A 23,868-nucleotide genomic window follows, 5' to 3' on the forward strand; every position below is an offset into this window, starting at 1 on the left:
GAAAGCAGAAGGGCCCCACGCCGGTCGTGGAGATGCTGGGGGGCTGCTCTTCGGTGCTGGAGCTGCTCAGGGTGGGGGCTTCTCGGACCCCAAAGCACTCACCAGGAAATTACTCGGTGGGCTTGCTGTGCAGAAGTCGTGCAGTCTTGGCGATGGCCGGTCCCTCGAGGTCTCGTCGCACCCACGGTTCTCAGCTGTGCTGTAGAGGTGGGTAGAGGTCAGAGGTGCCAGGGAAGCCGGGTCTCGTCGAGCTGGGCAGTCGGATTCCGGAGGAAGGACGTGCAGCAGACCGCAGTGTTCTTAGATGGTGCCTGCGGATGCAGGGTGACTACTCCTTAGCCACAAGGGAGAATCTTGAGGAAGAAATCGTGAAGTCCTTTCGTGGAAAGTGGTATCTTGATTCCAAAGATGATCTGATTTGGAAGGGGGCCAGTCTCTACCTTTATCTTGGAAAAGGGGGCTGGCACGCGACTAAGTCCTGCCCTAGGGGTGGGACCAGGAGGGGGGTGGTTACACCCACTTCCTTGGCGGGCTTTTCCCCAGCACAGGGTCTGGAGTGTCCCTGGAACTGGTTTAAGCCAGCCTATGCACAGTGAGCACCGGGGTGCCACGTGCAGTCACCTTCCTCTGAAGCCCTGCCTACCTACAATACACAAAACCCTGTCTGGGACGGTGCTGGCACCGCCCCTGGCAGGAAACCCTTTGTCCTTATCTCCTGCTCTGGGAGGACTCCCAGCAGCAGGAGGGCAGACTTGTGTCTCGGTGGCAGCATCCATTTTGTGGAGCTGAGGCTCTGTTTGACTTTAACCGGGGTTAGGGGTTACATACATGTCGTGTCCCTCTAGAAGGGTGGAATGCTAACCCCGTCGCCAGAATTGGCGAGGGGTTAGTATTCCAATTCGTATGACACCTTACTCGACATGTTTTGATAAAGCGATACCAGAGTTGGCATATAACCGCGAGGATTATAATGCACTTAAGAGTATATGGTATGCGATATCATGGAAACGGCTAAGGGATGGATCCCGAAAGCCGCAGACAGGCTCAGCTCATGCCAGAGCACCATCTCACACGATTCCAAGCACTCTGCCTTCAGGATTGTCAAGGCCTGCCATAGGAGTGACTGATAGGAGATCTGTGTGTCCATTTTAGGGTTAGATATAGGTATACTATATCTAAAGCAAAGGGTGATTACACCACCTTGCCCCAGCTGTCGTGCAGCCAGTTGTGTCAGATTTGGATGGCCAGCCAGGGGTGGCATAATACATGCTGCAGCCCCTGGTAGGCCCTGGGTACACCTATGCCCTGGGTACCTAAGGTACACTGTACAGGGACTGATAAGGTGACTCAGTATCCAATTAGATATGCACCTAAGGTACATGGAATCCATTTTACAGAGAGAGCAGTAGGCCTGGGGTCCTGAATAGCAGGGCCCCAGGTCAACTAAGTCAGAAAACCAGCAAAACACCAGGCAAAAAGTTGGGGGCAACCATAGTCAGGGATCTACCTTCCTACATAACCCCCCCCCAAACGAAAGGAGATAAGGCTAGCCTTGCCAGGTAAGCCTATATTGCCTGAGTGGCCATATAAGGAAGTACCAGCACTGGCATGGTTACCCCCTATCTCATGGTCCACTAAGCAATCCCTCACCCTAAGGGTGTCTGAGGGTCTCCACCATAGGGAATCTCTACCTGTGGTGTGTTTTGGCAAAGTAAAAGGCTGGTGCTGAAATGGAGTACTGAAGTGAGGCTCCACTAATTTTGGGCTCAGCTTCCTCCAATCACTATCCACCATAGAGGCCTTTCTTTCCAAGACTGAGTTGTTTTGGGCTCTCAGGGTCAACCTCTGGCTACCTACAGCTGGAGGTTGGGTCCCTCTGTTTGGCTTACTGGAGGGACAGGTCAGGTCTGGGACCCTCAGGTCCCACGTTTGGCTGGGCCCAACAGTGTCCATCTGTGGGAGGTCCCTAACTAAATTTAAGGGGGATCCCTCAGGAGTTTGTTTTATTTTCACTTGGCTAGGACTACTAGCTTCAGTGCCCTTAATCTGCTGATTGGGGGGTTCTTTTGGACAGGGGGCCCTTTGGGGTCCAACACTGGCCTCCCTGACCTCTACAGCCCTGGGCTGACTGAGGCAGGGTAGAGAGGGGCAGGTGACCTGCTCCAGACTGGGTCCCACCTTGGAAGGGTCCACTGACATCAGAGGCTCTGCCAGGCTAGGCCTGACTACCTCTGGGGCAGTTCCTTCACAAGGGGTCAGATCAGTTCCCTGAGGAGGCTGATCCTTTCCTAAAGTCTGGTGGGAGGGAGATTTCTCTTCCTCCTCAATGCTCTCTGTCTGAGTGGAGTGATCCATAGTTTCAGGCTTCACAACACTATCATCTGTCTGAGTTTGAGCTGTGGCCATCACAACTCTCCCAACCTTTTCAGGAGGGGGCTCAGTTTGGGTGTGGGCTGTTACCATGACAGCCTTGACAACCTGTTCTGGGAAGGAAGTTGCCTGAGATTGGGTTGTGACTGGCACAACCCTCCTGACCTGTTCAGGGAGGACATCTTGGACTGGGGCTGTGGCTATCACTGCCCCACTAACCTTACCATGGATGTTTACCATTTTAGAATGGGTTTCTTGCTCTACTTCAGCCCAGGCTGAGAGCTCTAAATCATTCCCCAGTAGGCAATCTACAGGCAAGTTTGGTGACACTGCCACTCTCTTGTGGCCAGTGACACCTCCCCAGCTGAGATTGACCACTGCCATGGGATGATCTCTCTGTACTCCATCAATATTGGTCACCTGGTATGTGGCACCAGGTAAAAGTTGCCTTGAGGGGACTAGACTCTCAGTCACCATAGTGATGCTAGCCCCTGTATCTCTATAGGCCTCAACTTTTATACCATTGATGAGGGGCTCCTGTCTGTACTTGCCCAAAATGTTGGGACAAGTTGTGAAGTTGGCAAACCCCATGCCAGTCTCACAGACAAGAGTATCTAAGTTTGGGGACCTGGTTAGGCCAGAGTCCCCAGGAACTCCCAAAGTAAATGCACCCAAATTCTTGGGGGCACTCCCACCACCTGGGGGATTACTACTAGTAGTAACAGGAGGTTTGGGAATGTTACTTGGGGGTATGTTTTCCTTATTGTTATTCTTTGGGCAACTGCTGTCAGTTTTTAAATGACCCACCTGTTTACAGGGATAACAATAAGGTTTCTTCTGGTTGTTGGAAGGATTCTGGGACCCACCCCCCTCAGAGGATTTTTGGGGCCCTGATGTGGTTTGATCTGTAGATTTATTCCCACCCTTCTCTTGAGGCTTGGTTGATTCCTTTTTCTGGTCACCACCTTGGTTCTTGGGCCTAATCCTGGTTCTGACCCATTTGTCTGCCCTCTTACCCAATTCTTGTGGAGAGGTCAGATCAGAGTCTACCAGGTGCTGGTGTAATAACTGGTTCTGACAATTATTTAAGACTTGCTCTCTCATAATTAGATTATACAATCCCTTGAAATCAGTAACCTTACTACCCAGTAGCCAGCCTTCCAAAGCCTTAGTGGCACAATCAACAAAGTCAGACCAGTCCTGAGACTGAGTTTTCTGGGTGTCTCTGAACAGCAACCTGTACTGCTCAGTGGTTAAGCCAAACCCATCAACCAGTGCATTTTTCAGGACCTGGTAATCATTAGCATCCTCCACTCTTGTAGTGAGGAGCTTATCTCTACCTTTACCATCAAAGGAGAGCCACAGTATAGCTGCCCACTGACTCTGGGGAATGCACTGCACAGTGCAGGCCCTCTCCAAAGCAGCCATCCATTTCTGGATGTCATCCCCTTGTTTAAAGGGGGGCACTATCTTAGTCAGGTGTTTAGTATCTAAACCCTTCTCTCTATCTCTTGGGAGATTGCTGCCACCAGTGGGTGCTAACCCACTCATCTGCTGCTCTCTAGCAAAGGCAAGCTTCTCTTTGGCCAGGGCAAGTTCTTCCCTTTCAATCCTCAGTTCAGCTTGTCTCATCCTAGCTTCATGCTCCCTTCTCTGAGGGGAAGTAAATCTCCTCTGTGGAGGATTCCTTCTCCCCTGAGAAGAGGCATTAGAGTGCAGAGATCTATTGGAGTCCCTAGAAAGAGATCTATCTCTCCTAACTCCAAGGTTAGGCCCACTTCGGGTTAGTACTGGGGGTCCCCCAGATCCTAGCCCAAGTAAGTCTAAGTTGGCCCTGGTTAGCCTTCTGACTACCTCAAGACCTTTGTCTACCTCATCCCCAGAGAGTTCCTCCTGATCCTCCTCCTCCTCAACTGCAGTAGCAGTGTTGGGGAGGTCTGGATCCCCAGAGGTTCCCTCTAAGGCTGGCATGTTCTCATGTAACTGAGAAAGCTTTCTGGTATCATATGTCTCTAAGAGACCTATCAGAAAGGGAATGGTGGGGTTAGACCCCTGCTTCAGTTTTCTGGAGACACAGATCTGTCTCATCTCCTGGAAACTGAGAGCTGCATATCTTGAAGTGACCTGTGGAGGGTCAACACTGACCAGGGGAGTCTCAGTAGAATCTCCCTGGGTAGACATGCTTTTCTAGTGAGGTGTAAGTGGTGCACTTACCTACACTATATGTTTGCCTACTGATCCCTTGCTAGAGTTGTAGTTTAGGGTGTGCTAGGCCCTAGGAGCTACAACAGCTGGTTCAGTAGAACTCAGAGTATTCTAAGCTAAGTTATATGTACCTTTAGTACTTATGTGATCTTTCACAAGATATTCTTAGGGCATGTGTGGTAAAACAACAGCAAGCTCAAATCCCAACCGCTGCTCACCAATGTGAGAAGTTGGCCTGATGTGCAGTGTTCACTATTCTAGTGATCACTATATATCAGTCCAAACAACCCTTATTGATGATTGGTTGTAAGTCAACCTTATAGACCAGCTATCCTAGTAGCATGGATACGAGCAGTCTAAGGCTAAGACTCTAGAGGGCGTGTTAAGCCAGCTGTTTTACCATCACATTACCCCTTGAACACCCAGTGAAAGGACACCACACAAGTGTTATGAAAATAAACAATGTATTTATTAGAATCACAACAACCCTGTACTCTTTATGAGGACAGGGTGCTAAGCACACAACAAAACTCTTATGAAAATACTTAAGTTAGCACGTTATACACAAATGCCCGAGGGGCACGAAAAACCATATACTCTAACAGTGGAATGCGAAATTACTAGCAGGTAAGTACAGTACTAATAGGCTTTGGAATCGCTAGGACTTGACTAGGGAATCGTTAGATTACTTCTAGGAGACCTAGGGGACTCGGGTGCAGAGTGTGCACTCTCACGCGGGATGCGGGACAAAGTCTATGGAGGCTAGTAAAGGCAAAGTTAGTGTTCACGGGCGAACCCGACCTGGTAGGGAGAAAACGACAGTGGATCCTGACCCTTGGATAGTGAGGCTATGCTGGGACACCGAAGTGCCGAAGTTACCTAGCCCAGGGGCTGCAGCTGCATAGGTCTGAAAAGACGTCGGGGATCTCGTTGCCGGACCAGGAGCCTGGAAGAAGGAAGTTGCTGGCAGGCGACCAGTGAAGAAAAGTTCGATGGATCAAGGAAGAAGGAAACCTGAAAGCAGAGGGGACCAAGTTCTTGAATCACTAGCCAGTGATTAAGTGGGCACCAGGATGGCACCGGGCGAAGTCACCGCAGTCAGGTGAGTAGGCGCTGCTGGGCTCTGCAGTCTCTCGGACCAGGAGGCGTTGTCGGCGACCAGGATGGAGGTGCGAGCTGTCCCACGAAGGTTCTTGCTGTCGACGTCGCTGGACCCAGGATTGGGCAACAAGTCTTGGCAATTGCAAGGCCCACGCGGTGGACCTAAAATGGCGTCTTAGCCGGACCAGGAGGGTCCAGGGTACTTCTCCGATGGAGGGAAGCAAGGGCCAGTCTGGAGCAACCAGACCAGCAGCAGTGTTGTCGTCGGGCGTCGTTCGGGAGGCCACAAGCCAGCGGGCTAGTAGCCAAACAACGCGGTGAGCAGCAGAAAGCAGAAGGGCCCCACGCCGGTCGTGGAGATGCTGGGGGGCTGCTCTTCGGTGCTGGAGCTGCTCAGGGTGGGGGCTTCTCGGACCCCAAAGCACTCACCAGGAAATTACTCGGTGGGCTTGCTGTGCAGAAGTCGTGCAGTCTTGGCGATGGCCGGTCCCTCGAGGTCTCGTCGCACCCACGGTTCTCAGCTGTGCTGTAGAGGTGGGTAGAGGTCAGAGGTGCCAGGGAAGCCGGGTCTCGTCGAGCTGGGCAGTCGGATTCCGGAGGAAGGACGTGCAGCAGACCGCAGTGTTCTTAGATGGTGCCTGCGGATGCAGGGTGACTACTCCTTAGCCACAAGGGAGAATCTTGAGGAAGAAATCGTGAAGTCCTTTCGTGGAAAGTGGTATCTTGATTCCAAAGATGATCTGATTTGGAAGGGGGCCAGTCTCTACCTTTATCTTGGAAAAGGGGGCTGGCACGCGACTAAGTCCTGCCCTAGGGGTGGGACCAGGAGGGGGGTGGTTACACCCACTTCCTTGGCGGGCTTTTCCCCAGCACAGGGTCTGGAGTGTCCCTGGAACTGGTTTAAGCCAGCCTATGCACAGTGAGCACCGGGGTGCCACGTGCAGTCACCTTCCTCTGAAGCCCTGCCTACCTACAATACACAAAACCCTGTCTGGGACGGTGCTGGCACCGCCCCTGGCAGGAAACCCTTTGTCCTTATCTCCTGCTCTGGGAGGACTCCCAGCAGCAGGAGGGCAGACTTGTGTCTCGGTGGCAGCATCCATTTTGTGGAGCTGAGGCTCTGTTTGACTTTAACCGGGGTTAGGGGTTACATACATGTCGTGTCCCTCTAGAAGGGTGGAATGCTAACCCCGTCGCCAGAATTGGCGAGGGGTTAGTATTCCAATTCGTATGACACCTTACTCGACATGTTTTGATAAAGCGATACCAGAGTTGGCATATAACCGCGAGGATTATAATGCACTTAAGAGTATATGGTATGCGATATCATGGAAACGGCTAAGGGATGGATCCCGAAAGCCGCAGACAGGCTCAGCTCATGCCAGAGCACCATCTCACACGATTCCAAGCACTCTGCCTTCAGGATTGTCAAGGCCTGCCATAGGAGTGACTGATAGGAGATCTGTGTGTCCATTTTAGGGTTAGATATAGGTATACTATATCTAAAGCAAAGGGTGATTACACCACCTTGCCCCAGCTGTCGTGCAGCCAGTTGTGTCAGATTTGGATGGCCAGCCAGGGGTGGCATAATACATGCTGCAGCCCCTGGTAGGCCCTGGGTACACCTATGCCCTGGGTACCTAAGGTACACTGTACAGGGACTGATAAGGTGACTCAGTATCCAATTAGATATGCACCTAAGGTACATGGAATCCATTTTACAGAGAGAGCAGTAGGCCTGGGGTCCTGAATAGCAGGGCCCCAGGTCAACTAAGTCAGAAAACCAGCAAAACACCAGGCAAAAAGTTGGGGGCAACCATAGTCAGGGATCTACCTTCCTACACCTGCCTTGTAAATTACTGAAAATGTGGCATGTCCGAATTGCACATAGCTCCAATATATTTACCCTCAATCAGCTATCCTGTCTCGTACCAGCTGAGAGGTAGAAACCTTTTTGTGTTTCTAGAATGACTCCAAATGTGAGTCCCCTTTCGTCCCCATCGGTTATTTTCACTGCAGGGGGTTTAAAACATACCACAATTACATGCGTATTCTCTTTTCACATTTCTTAGAGTATACAAACAACTTAATTTCATTCTTCAAGTTGCGACAGTTACTATCTTGGTGGTCCCGCTTCATTTTCATGGCTAAACCACTCGATACCACGAGTATTCACTGGACTACCCCCTCGATACCTTCAGTTCAGGCTAAATTAAAACACCCTTTATATTTTGTCAAAACACCACCTGACCTAACTAACAGACTCTTTATATAGGTCGGGGTTCTATTCTCCAGCGCGGATATCGGACCCCCTACTCCTTACCGGTATGGAGAGAAACAGCTGGCGTTTCCTCAGCCAATCTATCTCTTCAGTGGACTGCCTCCCATATATACACCTCGCACACTCTGGTAGAGGCGTATGCTCGCGGGATCCAACGTGGATCCACGTATCAGTTATGGACGCCATCTTAGAATGGTTTATTCCTATGTTTAACCGCATTCTTATCTAGTTATAAGGTGCATGAGTTACGTCGGTCTAGTTTAAATCTCCATTTCGCTCAGAAGTACAGATCTATATTGTAGTACATAGCTTCAAGGGGTCAAATTTCCTTTACATTTAATGAGTCTTTTCAAAATGAATGTTAGTCAGATTCACATATCCATTTCGGGCGCCATCTTAAAATGGGGCGATATATTGTTTGCTTTTATCCTATCTAATTACAGACAAGTTTCCAGCTCAAACACCTAGTCACGCATTGTGGTGTACGACCCATAGAGGCGATCGAATCTCCATCTACCCCCACAGAATGGAAACAAAGGTCAGCTGTATTAAGATATAATAAACCAAAGCATGCAGCAGCTGACCAAGGTTTCGCACATCAACTTTGTCTGTTTCAAAGATATTTAGTGGTGCTGCTACTCTCACCATCCGCTGCCAAGGATGTGTATCAAAGCAATAGAAAAAAAGAGTAGAGAGGCGCACTCAATGAAGTCAGTAACACAAAAAGTCCATTAAATATGTAGATCTTCTGTTCTTTTCTTAAATATATTCTTTATTTTCTTTCACATACAACGGCACAGCCAACGCGTTTCATTCCCATTTGTGCCTAGGGAATTTCATCAGGGCTGCAAGAAGATATTAACATACATAAGTATTTGATTTATCTTATGTTTAAATATGCATATAAAATGGCACATGTCCAAGCCGGTGACCCCCTAGCCTTCCTAATCTGGCGGGGGGTCTTTGAAGGCACCGCAGCAGTGAATCCGCATCTTCCGGGCCGGCGGTGGCTTCCGCCGGCCCGGAGGATGCGGATTCACCGCAATCCTAATCGGCCCCATTGTTTGTACACTTCTGTGTTGTGTGTCATTTCAGGAGCATCCACAGTGTGGTTACTTATAAAACCAGAATTGGTTATATCTCCCTAACCAGAAGTTTCGGGTAGGGTTGTACCAATATTTGGGATCTTAAGTCCTGAGCAAGTCCAAACGACTCTTGTGGGCGATTTGTGGCAGCCGAAGCATGTCGACAACCTGCAGAAAGAAGGGCTGAAGGGGCAATACTATCCCCCTGTTTTCATCACCATCCTTAATCTTTTAATCCTATCCAGGGAGTCCATGAGTAAAGGTATTTGAGGATATTAATTTCTGAGCTAGTTTTAATCACAGTCTTTGTTGTAGTTCTGCACTATAGATGGATCTATATACCTATATACATGTATGTATTGTCTTCCCTGTATCCTTCTGCTCCATCCCAGGTGTTGGTCTGCACAGGGATGTCATTAGCAGGCCCTATGATGAAGAAGGCCATTATTAGTGGGTGAGGGCATTTTTTTTAACAAACCTTGTGTTTTTCCTTTGTGATACTCTGACCAGATATTTTCATTTTCTCCTTTTCCTTTTTGTGTGTGTTTAGTGATTTAGTGGATGGATTAGGAGAGGTACCTCTATGCCCTTTGTTTTCTTTAAGATAATTCTCAGAAATGCCTAGGTTTGGTAGTTTTTCCTGGGTACTGGCTGAGCTATTGCCCAAATTTCACAGCCAGCCACACTGCATAAAAGGATTTTGAGTGTAAACTTGTGATCTGTCAATGTTGCGTATTGAGCCCTTTCCTATTACAGAAGCGAGACACACACACAAGTGGGCTGCTATTTTAATAAGGAGGCATTTGGGAATACAGGGTGGCAGGAAATGTTGGATCCTCGCAAATTCTGGAATTTTCCCTCAGAGAAATGTAAGGAAAATGTGTGCTCTTAACTAAAGTGTGCTGTTTGTAAGGGCTTCAGAGTAAGAAAACATTGCAAGTACCACACAAGTCAGAAAATTCTGAGTAATGTAGGTTTCACTAAGTGTTAGGTCCCAAAACCTGCAGCTACCCACTTTGTAAAACAAGCATTTGCAATGCAATAGGTCTCACACTAATTAAGTTTGAGCTATTGGCATTGCTTAATATTGCAACACCAATTGCAACAAAAGTCTATAAATTGTTGGGCATTTATTTTTGAAGCAATGGTGGCATGCTGCGCTTTAGATGAATATGTTTAAAAGTAAAGTGCGCCATACTGCAATTGCTACAATAGTTAATTGTGGATGCGTTAACAATTGATGTGTGCACTGATGGCTAGTGGTGTGTAGAAATTGTGCACTGATGGCTGTGTGCCTGGTGGAGGTGTGCGCTGCCAGCTTGTAGTGTGTGTGCCTTGTGGAAGCGTGCACTGACTGCTGGTGGTGTGTGCCTGGTGAAAGCGTGCACTGACGGCTGGCGGTGTGTGTGTGCTTGGTGAAAGCGTGCACTAACGTCTGGTGGTGTGTGCCTGGTGGAAGCGTGCACTGACAGCTGGTGGTGTTTGTGCCAGGTGAAAGCATACACTGACGACTGGTGGTGTTTGTGCCTGGTGAAAGCGTGCACTGACGAAAGTAGTTGTGTGTGTGTGTGGTGTGTGTGTGTGGTTGTGTGTGTGTGGTTGTGTGTGTGTGGTTGTGTGTGTGTGTGGTTGTGTGTGTGTGGTTGTGTGTGTGTGTTTGTGTGTGTGTTTGGGTGTGGTCGTGTGTGTGGTTGTGTGTGTGTGGTTGTGTGTGTGGTAACTGCGGAGAAAGAAGGGTTTTCACGGAATGCTTTATCCTTCCTTTTATCCCCCCAATAGTCTCATCGGCTAAAAATGTCCCAACAGCCTTAGGCAACGAATCACTGCTTGGGTGTTACACGTGGAGCTTGCGCTTATAGACGTGGAGCTTGCGCTTATCACTGCCTCGGTGCTTTACGCAGTCTTTTATGCAGACCTCGCGCTAATCACTGCCTTCGTGTTATATGTAGAGCTTGCGCTAATCACTGCCTCGGTGTTTCACGTAGCGCTCGCTCTCTGCCCGCCACCCCTCCTGCCCCCTGCAGAGTCCGCGGCGCGCGCTGTCAGATAACTAGCAAGTGACGGTGACCATAGTTCCCGATTGAGGCTACAGACATAACAAAGCAGTCTCCTTGAAAGAAATTTCAAAAAAGACCGGGGAAGTGTGATAAACTCGCCGAGGTCAAATATGGTTCATGATGAGGGCGAGAGAAAAAAAATGGATAGCCCGATATGGAGCCGTCACAGCCCCTGGTTTTGAGAAGTGCAGCGTCAGGGTCCGGTGCTATTAAAGCCCTGGTTATGTCTGTCGTCACGTTCAAATTGTTTTAAAGTTTCCTTGGAGGACACTGAACTTCCCACACTCCTCTGGAGGATAAGACTTGGACACTATTAAAATACGGGGATTACAATAGCCGTTCGCGGTGATGCTAAGACCACAGCTGCACTTTCTAACATATTACACAATGTTAAATTTGAAAACTAGGTTGGCTCCTGCTTTCAGCATAGCGCCTCCGGTGGCTACTCAACAGGGAGGGGGTAGGCTGAATATGAGTACAGCACCTCCTGTGTGCGAAAACCGGAAGTTCGGGAGCGTCATGCCTGTCGTGGGGCGGGACTTCCGCCTTCTGTGGGAAACCCGCGCCCACTGAGTGGCTGGCCCGGAGGAGAAGTGGTGACGTGGGGCTCCCATGCCTGAGGGAGTGCCCCGCGCTGGCTGCAGAAGTAAGGAGGGTCAGGAGTGGCGGCTGAGGCCGCCGATGCAAGTACGGGGCTCCCATAGTGAGGGAAGCCCTGCGTGTGCCAGGTGATGCGGAGGAGATGACACCTGGGGAGTCCTGAGCCTGACGGAGCCTGTAGCAGCGACAAAAGAGCCCAGTGAGTGGGGCTTATTTGTACCATGGGGGCTGGTGCGTGTGTTTGTTTATTTAGTGATTGAGTAGGCGTGCACTGGCTGAGTTTGGCTGCTACGTGTGTGTATGCGCGCGTTCACAAGTTGCGTGCACTGGCTGGGGGCAGCTGCTACGCGTGTGTGTGTGTGTGTGTGTGTGTGCGCGCACGCATTCACAAGTTAACTCCCGCCTCCAGCCTAATTAACAGGGTGCCAAGCACCAGCATACACGTGCACATCTCATACATTACATGCAAGCACGTCTTCACAAGCGCGTACACCCGTGCAAATCACCAAAAGCCCTGCTCGTGCCCATCTCCTGTCCCACTTCCGAGGCAAGTCCACAACAATAAGCCTCGCTGGCGACAGCGCTTTGCACTGCATACGCCAGCCTCGACCTAATAAAAAAAGGTGTTAATTTTGCTGGGTGAAATGTGATGTCTCCAGGTCATGTTTTGGGCAGGGGGGTTGTGTCCTAGGTAGGGGAACACAGAATAGTGGAACATTTGTTATTACCAATTGGTTTTCGTTGCATTTGTGTGTTTCAAATGTAAGCCAGTTTGCAAGAAAGAAGATATTTTACATAATCCCTCTGAATAACATGAATGATAGTAAGAGTACCCATAAAGTCGTAGATGTACAAATAACACTGTTTCTAACCTCAGTATATTGTGTACGATGCCGAAATACATAGGTTTCCTTCATACCCATGTTTCATTCTTTATATTCCACCAATGAAAAAATCACTGTAAGGCGCAGCTCAGTTGTCAGCTCTGGGTACCTCGGGTTCCTGGAGAACCTACAAACCCAATATATCCCCCCAACAAGAAGGGTCTGTCGGACCTAATGGGATATTGTTTTATAAATTGGCCACAGATGAAACAGGTGAAAATGTTGTCACAAATGGCTGTTTTTACCCTGCTCATTTTCATTATTTTATTATTTCAACAGTTATTTTCTTTAGGAAACCATTGAGGTATCTACACAAATGACTCCTTGCTGAATTCAGAAGTTTATCTACTTTCCAGAATTGTATAGCTTTCCAGGGTCACCCATTGGCTTCACAACTGTTTCCACCATAAACTGCAAATAGGCTGAAACCACAAAAATTTTTAAAAAATTGAATACCTTTTACAAAAAGTGCAAAAATGGTGGTAAAGAAATGTTTTTAATACAACTCTGCTTGCTCCTGAAAGCTGGGAATATGGTTGATCTTAGCATACTCAACCTTTGGTTGATGCAATTTTTAGAGAAAAAATACATAAGCTTTCTTGCACAACACTTTCCCCCATTTTTCTCACACAAAAATAGCTATATTTTGGTGATTTTCTCTGTCCCTACAGAAGAATCTACAAAACCTGGGTACCTTTAGAATGTCCAGGATGTTGGGAAAAAAGAATATACATTTGGCGTAGATACCTTTTGTGGAAAAAAAAGGTACGATTTAAACTCAAGCTACCCTAACATTCAAAAAAAGGCTTAGCACCAAGGGGGAAAGCCTTAGTAGGCAGGAGGTTAATAATCTGTTAAACTAATAATTAAATAAACTAAGCTGGTCTCAGGCCCCCACCAGCAACAAGCACCTATCTTGAGCTGGGCTTGGCTCATTGCTGAATGGGGCAACTGTCTGCAGCCCCTCATGGTGCTGCTTGGAGGTAGTTTAATATGCATGTCTGACATTAGTATTTTAATGCAGTGATGCAGACATCTAATGTGTGGTCCTTGTCAGGGCTGCAGCCATGTTCTGAGGAGTATTTAAATGGAGCTCCGCTGTGCAGTATGTTCAGGACTAAGGTGTACACTTATTCCGTGCAAGGGTTCCCAGCTGAGCTCACTGTGTCATAGTTGCTAATCACCAAGTCGCCATATGATAGGGTGACCAGGCATCCCAAATCTGTCAGGGCAATCCTGATTTTTCACGGTTTTTGCACTGGCTTTCAGAGAGAGAGGTCAGGCAAACACAGAGGAAGGTAGGCTTTCATGTGTTCAAGTGAAGAATTATTTAGCAGCCCCAGCAGAAAGCGATTTATTTAACAAGAACGATACTACGTGGAAATGTTGCAGCCTCACTCAGGACCTGATTCACAAAGGGCCTTCACACTTGTGGCAGGGCCTGGCAGTCGTGGGGGAGTCTCCGCACTCGGGGCAGAATCTCTGCAATGAATTCTCATGGCGGAGATTCCGCTCCGAGTGCGGAGACTCCCCCACGACTGTGACGGACCTCTGTGAATCAATCCCTCAATATTTTGATGTTGGTGTGCACTGCCAATTGGGCAAATCTCCCCCCAGATCCATGTAGATGTTTCATCCTACTTCTTTGTCTGCAGAAAGTCCGTGTGTCACATTCTGCGTTGGCAGCTTTGCAGAATCTGGGTTTCTAGGTCGAACCTGACCAGCGCATGCGCTGCTCTGCGTCATGCTGTATGCGAGTATGGACTTGAATTCCAGCTCACTCTCCGCCCATATTTGTCATTGGCTTGTGTCATTGTCCTTCGTAAATGCTGACTTCTGATTCGTTAATAGGCTTGCTTGCCTGTCCTTACTACCTCCTTGTCTTTATTTGTAACTTCTCATGAGGACTGGCCCTTTTAGTTTGGTTGTTGCAAGGTACGTCTTATGTAAGCACTATTTTCTTTAACCCCATGCGCGCTACGCGTTTTCCCGCAGTGCGCTGACTTTGTAAAAATCCCGCGGTTCATGACGAGCTCAGCTCGTTATGAGCGTACGACAGGCGTAAAGCGTCGAAGGGGTTAATGAGTTTCTCCTACTGCAGGCACGACATGCTTTCCTGCAACCTTCAGCGCGCCATGCAAGCTTTCACTTTACAAGCAGCCTGGGATAATGGTGGCCGCTTCTTTGAAAATGAAATAGGTCTCGCATTTACAAGAGTTTGAGTTATTGGCATTGTAAATGACAATGACTTTTATTCATGTGTTATCAACATAGATAAATAAAACGCATTGTCATTTTCAATGCCAATAGCTTAAGCTCTCGCAAATGCGAGACGTATTGCTTTGCAAATGCCTGTTATTGAAGTTCACAGTCACTGGCTCTAGTCTCTGGACATGGACACTTTTAACCTGTGCCTCTTCTTAGCTCCTGTGTAGTAGAGAAGAATCGATTCCCATCTGTGGCCAGCAGAGGGCAGCGCTGGTTAAACGTTTCATATCGGAACCCTCCCTTGGAAGTACTTTCCAGTACAGACAACAAGTATGTTTCGCAATAACATTGCAAAAGCAGACGTAGGCATGATGCTGGCACCATCAAAGGGCTGGGCAGAGCGCAGCTCACAGTGCCCTACGACTGAGGCAGTGTGATCTGGTACGCGGCCTGCATGCGTTGTACTGTATCTCTGCCAAAGTCTGGCACTGCCTTAGGGCACACACCGGCTTGTCATATATGACGTCATCAGATCATGTGACCCAGGCTAAAGGTGCCTGCAGGTGTACAATGGTCACTGTCAAACCCTTCCCATTTCCAGCAGTCCTGTCTATACCAGACTCCAGGGACAGTTACCTCCTTGTGGGGGGCGGGAACAGTTTATTTTTTTATTTTTATTTTATGCGTTTTTATTAACCCTGGGCGAAGAACTACGCTCCGTTCACGGAGCTTGCGGAGTTTTGGCAACTCCGCGTTCTACGGAGAACGCGAAGCATGTCGATTACTCCGCGATTCGGTGCGTAGCGTAGTTCTCGCGCGCTGAATAACATTATCGCGTGCGCGGCAATGGCTTAACTTGGCCCGTCGCGACCGCCTGGGTAGGTTCGCGCGATATTTGACGCGATCACGCACTTTTGTAGTGCGAACGAGAAGATGAGTTCCCGAACATGTCTTACACAACGCGAACACGTTACTTGTGACCCGGAACAGGAAATAAGGGAATGCAAGCGGGCGGGACAAACCTCTTGGGTAACTTAGCGCGCTAGCTATCTCGAGCATGCAGGCAGCGCCCCGAACACGCGCACCGCGCTCCCGAAGACGAAAAACGGCGCGCGAACGGGTCTAGCAAGCAACTACGCATGTCCGCGGAGCTACGCGTAGGTCGCGGAGTGCAAGTGCGTCTTCGCGTAGCTCCGCGGAGTGCGGCTCCGCGAACTACGCCCAGGGTTAGTTTTTATATAGCGTGGACTTTACCCGAAGGTGTCAGAGCGCTTCACAATAGAAACAGTACTGATACATGATGATAAGATTACAAGTGAACAAATTACAAAAGCAAACGTTGAGTTACATGAGGCAAAAGTGACAATTGTGAGCAAACAAAATACAAGAGGTAGCAAACGGTACATTACAGGAGGAAAAAGTGACATGTGTGCAGGTTACAAAAGCGTACAAAGTACAAGTAGAGGTATAGTACTGCAATAAATGGCAGACACTCAAACACAAGAACAAACGTTACGTAGACAATGGTGGCACTTGTGCAAGTATCTAAAGCAAACAAAAAGTACAGGAGGTAGCAAACAGTGTGTTACAAGAGAAAAGTTACGTGTGCATGTTACAAAAGAGTACCAAACACAGGTAGAAGGATAATACTGCAATAAATGGCAGACACTCAATCAACAAGAACCCACTGGGAAGGCACTTCCATAATCATGAAGAACAGACTTTTCTATAATGGAAGGTCTTCCTTCAGATAATAGAGAGGGTGTGAATAAAATTTGGAAGTGTCTTTGAAGGAGGAGAACTTTGAGGTCAGTTTTGAAGGCCTGGGAGGAGGTGGTGGTCCTGAGCTGAGGAGGAAGTGAGTTCCAGATTCTCACCGCGTTGTCTGAAAAGGATTGGGCCATCGATCTTTCCTTCTTGAAAGTGGGAGGTTCGAGCAGTACATTTTCCGCATTACGTGATGGTCTAGAGCCTCCACAGAGTTTCAGTTTATTCGCCAGGTAGCGAGGAGAGGAGGAGTGCAAGGCTTTGTGGGTGATACGGGCAGTCTTGTAGATAGATCTTGCCTCGATGGTAAGCCAGCGGAGGGTGGATAACATGGGTGTGATGTGATCGCTTCTTTTGAAATGAGCTGCTGAATGGAGAACAGATTTAAGGGGGACAGGTGGGATTTGGGGAGGCCACTAAGAAGAGAATTGCAGTAGTCCAGTCTGGAGAGGACCAGCGATTGGGTTTTAAGGTTTTGCTCCGGGAAGAAGCGACGAATTCCCCAAAGAATGCGCAGTTGGTATCGAGCAGACTTTGCAATGGAATTGATGTGGGAGATCAGATTGAGTTTTTTGTCAAGTATGACACCAAGGGATTTTGCGCTATCGACAATGATGGGTTTATTGTTAAGTAGATTCATCTGATCCATCAATGATTGAACCGGGGGCTGGAGAAAGTGCGGAGGAGAGGAGGAGGAATTCAGTTTTGGAGGGATTCAGAATCAGTTGATGAGTTAACATCCAGTTTTGAATGGAGTCGAGAGTAGAGCTTAGGATGGAGAGATCGTGAGTGGAGGCAACCTTGAGGTAGATTTGAGTGTTGTCTGCATAGAGATGATAGTGGATCCCAGATTTACTTAGATTTCCCAGTGGTTCTAAATAGAGCTTGAACAATGTGGGTGCAAGTATAGAGCCTTAAGGAACACCTTGACCTACCGCCAAAGGAGATGAAAGACTGTCCGCTATTTTGATCATTTGGGATCTATCAGAGAGGAAGGAAGCAAACCTTTTAAGCACAGTGCGCTCCATGCCCATTCTCTGTTGAAGAGTGTTGAGGAGGGTGTTGTGATTAACAGTGTCAAAGGCTGCAGAAAGGTCAAGGAGAATTAGAAGACAAGACCCCCCCAAATCGAGTATCCGCAGCGCGTCATCAATTACTTGCAGCAGGGCAGTTTCAGTGCTGCAGTTTTGGATGAAGCCGGACTGAAAATTGTCAGGAAGATCATTGTCCTTGATATGACGAGAGAGTTGTTTCTCTACACATCTTTCTGTGATCTTCGCAAGAAAGGGTAGGTTAGTGATGGGGCGGAAGTTGTTGAGGTCATTCGCATCAGCAGTGGGTTTTTTAAGCAGAGTGGTGACCTGCCCAGTTTTGAAAGAGACAGGAAGGGAGCCTTGACAGAGGGAGAGGTTGACCAGAGTGGTCCAATAGGAAAGAGAATGGGTATAGAAGTCAGCGGCAATGGCACTAGGGATGGGGTCAAGAGAATGGTTGGAGGGCTTTGTTTCGAGGATGCAATTGAGGAGGGCATCTTTAAAGATGGGGTCAAAGTTCTGCCAAATGGCTAAGGATTTGCGCTCCTCTGGAGGGGTAGGATGAACGACCTGATCCACAAGTGATTTCACTTTTTCATCAAAGAATATAGCGAAATCCGCTGCTTTCTTTGTAGAATCCTCCAACTTGGAGGTTGCTATTAGGCAGGGCTTTAAGTTGGATGAAAAAACTGGGGAGTCTCTCAAAGGGGTGTGGCCGATGTTGTGGCTCGTGGCTTAAATACTTAAACTAAAAATCTATGCTTAGCACAGTGTGCCGCCCGACTGGTATTTTGCTGTTTCTGTCATTGCATCCAGATATATAATACAAGTAACATTACTACAAGCCAGAACTATTGGCTTTGCCAATGGTTGTTAGTTGCATAAGATAAATAAGCATAACTATAGCGTTGTTGTATATAATATTGAAAATGCTTCGGTTCTGACATGATGAGACTGTGAAAGAACTAAAATGAGTCTCTCTGAAGTTACATCAAAGACAGTGAAGGGTGGCACCGCTCCAGGGTCGAGATTTTTTTTCACCCTGAGGGTGAGGGCAAAAATGGAGATCTCGATGGGGACCCGTCTCACCACCTGCTTTTAAGAACTGCTGAGCACGGGCTGGATCCGGCTGGATCCTGCCCACTTCAAGCTCTGCTATTAGGTACACACTACTATAGTCACATCATCAAAATAAGCATTGGCAAAGCCAGTAGCTCAGGCATTGACTGCCAGCCTTTTGTCTTTGTCAAAGCTTGTTATGTTTTGTCATGGTTTTTGAAAAACATTATTGTTGGTGGCGCTGCTGGCCTGTTGACAATATAAAAAAAAATAGCTAAAAGCAAAAATATGTTTGGGCTCAGAAAGTAGACATTGCCACAGAAGTACGTGGAGTGAAGAAAACTAGTTTGGGTGTGGCTGTGGTCCTTCTAAAAGAACAAAAAGCTTCACTCAAAGTAAAGTTATCCAATGACTAAAGTGGGCTGACCCACTGTTCCATGCTGTATGCTGTGGTGGGCTGAAGAAGGTACCACCCATTGTCTGGTCATCTCCCCCTGAGCCTAGAGGTCGGGCTTTTCACTGGTCATGAATTAACCCCGTGACTGCGGCGGTAATTCCGCCGCGGTGATATGGGGGAGGGGCGGCCGCGCAGCGCTGCCATGCTGGTGACTGAACCACTCCGTCACCAGCCACGGGCGTGCTGTGCTTGTGACGGAGTGGGTCCGTCACGGCCCTGCCCTGCCCGCTCAATAGAACGCTCAGCGCAGGCGCGAAATCTCTGCCGCGCAGGCGTGGCGGCGGGGCTGTGACGAAACCACTCCGTCATTAGCACAGCGCATCCATGGCTGATGACGGAGTGGTTCCGTCACCAGCACGGAACGGGTTAAGCCATATTTTACTGAGGCCGCGTCACCTGCGGATTCCTTAGCAACCCTCCTGCTTCAAGAGAGGGGACACAAAATAGGGTGTCTCCATGGAACACCTTTACGCTGGGATAAACTTCCTTTTAAGCAAAGAGCAGTCATGGGAGAAGGCTATGCCATTCCTACCTAAAGGGATGCTCAAGGGCACCCATAGTGCTGTTCAACATGACTACAGAGCAGTGCTCTCCTTCAGTGTGCACATGCAGATTTGATTAAACACAGCAGATCCTGCACATGCAGGGTAGAAACTATCTTCCATGCTTGGGTCTGGCACTTTTTATGACTATATGCAGAGAGTGGGCTTTCTGCCAGCCTCCTTGTTTGAAGTGCCCTTCAGATTTTGTATCAGCTCACAGGCAAATTTGTTTTATTTTGCTAGTAACAGACAAGTAGCCCACTGTTGCTGTCCACCAATTCACTGTTGGTGCCGCAGACAGCTCAACCAATTAAAATGGTGTTATTTCACATCTAATGCATTTCGGGCTGGTTTAACCCTTCATCAGGGGAACTGTTAACTGTTTGTGAAATGAAGCGCAAAAGGAAGCTGGGTTACCAACCCTGGCAAAGATGTATCTAATAATACATGTCCAACGTGGTAAAAGAAATTGAAAAGCATTCCATGTTGTAGTCGAGTGTAAAATATAGTGCAACATGGTGGATACCAAACGTGCGTGATGATGTAAACGTGAAAACATACATACCACTAAAACACCGTTACTGTGAAACATGTGTTATATAAACCAAACACTATTGGCTTGCTTTAAAAAAGCCAATAAAGTAGAGCATTATGTATTATCAAGGTTGGGAAAGTCAGAAACATTAAAGTGCTCAGTGCTGCGTGTCCATGACTGTAAAATAAACGTAGTGAGCTGCTCGATACAACAAGCATTTGCAATGCAATAGGTCTCGCATTTGCGAAAGTTGGAGCTAACAGTGGTGTAAATGACTATTTCCTTTACCTAAGTGCTGTGCAGTGCATTCGCCTTTGGGACCTTAAAAGTGTTTTGCAATCACCCGCGTAGCTAGGGGGGGGCGAGGGGGGCGGACCGCCCCAGGCGGCACTGTTTTGGGGGTGGCAACAGCGCGACACTGGTGTGCCCCGTTGCGGTGGCCTTTTTATTGTACAGTGCTCTGACACCTTCGGGTAAAGTCCGCGCTTTAATGCATTAAATAAAATCCTGACATTAAGGCAGTGCAATGACACATCCATTAGTCTGGCACGGTGGGTTGATGTCACGTCACGTCCTGCTTCCAAAGGCGGGGAAGTGGGTTTTTGGAGCAGGAAGCGGCTCGGCCTGGCTCTGCGGGCGCCACCTCTATTATGGAGCTTGAAGCACCTGCCTCCTGCTCACAGTTGCAAGGCCGCCGTCGTGTGCTGTCTCATTACCGAGGCGAGCTGAGCTCACATCATGGAGTCGGTGACCGGCGGTTCCAGCAGCGGACACCAGGACAGTCGAGACTCTGAGCACAGACAGCCCTGGACCAAGAAAGCGGGTGGCAAACTGACTTGAAGTAAGTTCCAGCCACCCGACTTTCTATTAACACCATGCTGCTGCAGAAATACACGATTTTTAAAACGGTGCCGTCTGCAGAGGCACACGCTCTTTGGGGGATAAAATAATGAATACTACCTTTACTACCTCATGTATTTCACAGTTTTTACTACCTCATGTATTTTGTTTGCTCACAATTGTCACTGGTATTACCTTGTGTAAGTAACGCATGTTTTTGCAATCTGTTCTTTTATAATGTTTCTCATTATGTTTCATCTCTGTTCCTAATGTGAAGCGCTCTGACGCCTTCGGGTAAAGTCCGCGCTATAGAAAAATGCATAAATAAATAAATAAATAAAAAAGAACAGAAGACTGGTGACTGGCAAGATGGGATGTACCAAAGAGGGCTCTAAATAGAAAAAGAAAGTAAAGAAATAGGCGGCCTTCAGGGAGAGGCTGCTGCGAGCAGAAGGAAGAGAGGGGGCACAAGAGATGATAAGTCATGGAAGAGGGAAAGAAAGCACCAGCAGCAACAAGGAAGATGATGGGGGAGTGAGATAATTGAAGAGGGTGAAACATAATGGCATGGAGAGCGTGAAATGGAGATCGGAATAAGACACAGGTTTGGGACAGTGGTGAGTGGAAGGTTGGTGATGTAAGAAGTTGGGAAATGAAGGGTAGGGGAGAAAATGAAAAGTAAAGCAGGAGGGGCTGATTGGGGTAAAAGAAAATGACGAAAAGAATGTAAGGGGAGAGCAATGGAATGAAGAGGGAAGGAAAGGAGAGTGTAAAGGAGACAAGGGGAGTCTTCCTGGTCCGGGGGACATGATGACTGCAGACAGAAGTGTGAGAAAACGAGAGTAAGAAAGAGAGAAGGAGGCGAGAAGGGAAGGACTGAGGACGTGAGAGAGGGAAGGGTAGGGTGGAGATACAGGGAAAGAATTAGGAAAGAAGTGAGAAAAGAATGACCGTGTGAGTGGGAGGGAAACAGAAGAGGAGGCAAGAGGGGGAAGATTTGGTGAGAAATAAGCAAGGAACTGGAAAATAGAAGGAGAGAGGGGAGGAAGGGTTAGAGAAAAGGGATAGGGGCCGAGAGGGGCGGAGGCTGTCCTATCATGGAGAGGGGGTCTGTGTAAATAAGGGAACCAGGCAAGAGGAATAGGGGAGGGGTAAGGGTCGAAGAGGGAAAGAAGGGGTGTAAATAAAAGTACGAAGCAAATGTAGGAATCCAGGAGGGACAGAAGGAGAAAAGATTGTGAGAGACCCGGTCCACTTAATGCCCTGCCTGAGGCTTTCATGCACCCCCATACTCTATTGTGTCTCAGTGTTAATTGCTTAGACTAGCAATACAAGTTCAGCCTCAGGTTGTGAATAAATAACGGTCGGCACCGCACACCTTGCTGTTATCTGCTAATTCATTTTTATCAAATTGCTCAGTGTGTCTTTTTGAGATAAATTACAGTCTGCAGAGGGGTTGTGACCTCTAAGGTACGCGTGTACCCTTCCATTTCCAGTGCTTTGCAGTCGTTTAACAATCTTCTTACAGTTTCTCGTTGCTCAAATGGGTGTAATTTCAGATATTTATGTTTCCGTTGTTTTTATTGCTTGATTTTAGTTGCGAAAAAAGTGTCACTCATAGTTGTTGAAATGTCACTCATAGTTATGCTGACATTATCAAAATGTCACACTTAGCAATCTGAAACCTTGGCAGCTATGCTTCCTTTATGTCCGGCCTGCTGTTGTTAGCTGTACTTCCAGTGCCAGCTGCGCCCCTCCACGTGCACAAACCATGAGCTGAACATTGCAGGCATTGCCCTGCAACTGCAGAAACGTAGACATTGCCGTCTGTTGTATAGTGGGGTGTCGGAGAACATTCCATAAAGTATAGAACCCAGTGAATGCTGGTAATTTCTAACTTGCACAGACATACATTTTTACAGATAAAACTAATATAGCGCACAAACGATGTGTGGAAATCAGGTGTCAATTCATCAAACAAACAGGATTTGCATAGCGCTACATATCACCTGTGAGGTTATCTAGGCACTGTGGGGTGGGGGCAATGCTTCTGATGAGGGACGTTAATCGAATAACCATGTTTTTAGGCCCTTCCTGAAATCCTGCAGGGTGGCAGTCTGTGTGCTCTCCTTTGTACTGCCGGTCACCGGTGTATTTAACTGTGTAGCCTTGGACCGTGTCATGTATGTGCATGTAACTCGCATGATCGAGGTAACTATTAGCAGCAATACTACGTGTTTCTCTGACATCTTTCAAAAGTGCTCACCGTCCTTTTTCCCAAGCACCCCCTATCCTCCCCCCCCCGTTCCCCCTCCCCCCTAAGGGGCGGCAATCTGAGGGATAGCCCCGGGCGCCACAAGCTCTAGCTACGCCCCTGTTTGCAATGCAATATATTTTCCTGGGTGCTGCACTGCCAGGGATTGAATAGCTATACAATTACAATACACTGGGACATGCAGTCTGATTCAGTAATATACGCTTGCCCCCGGAAACATTTATGGACACATTACAAGGCTTGAGGACCCCTGATGTCTAACTGAAATGTGACTCCTATGGCTCCCTCCCTGGCTGTAGGGGGCCTAAAACAATAAAATATACATTTGCCTTTTCCTGTCAGTCTAGCAAACACCATAAAAGAAGGCCATCTCCTGAAAGTGCTTCTGTTCACTTATGCTTTGAACTGGGGGCCAGAAATACCTTTGCTTTTGCTGGAGAACAAAAAAATAGTGCATTCTTGGAAAATAATGAAATGCACATAAAGCATTGTTATTTGAGAGTAAAGAAATTATGAGCAAATGTTTTTTAATGAAATTTTAATATTTTACGTATATTGGGAAACAATG

Source organism: Lissotriton helveticus, chromosome 5_1 (assembly GCF_964261635.1).
Source record: "Lissotriton helveticus chromosome 5_1, aLisHel1.1, whole genome shotgun sequence".
Lineage (NCBI taxonomy): Eukaryota > Metazoa > Chordata > Amphibia > Caudata > Salamandridae > Lissotriton > Lissotriton helveticus.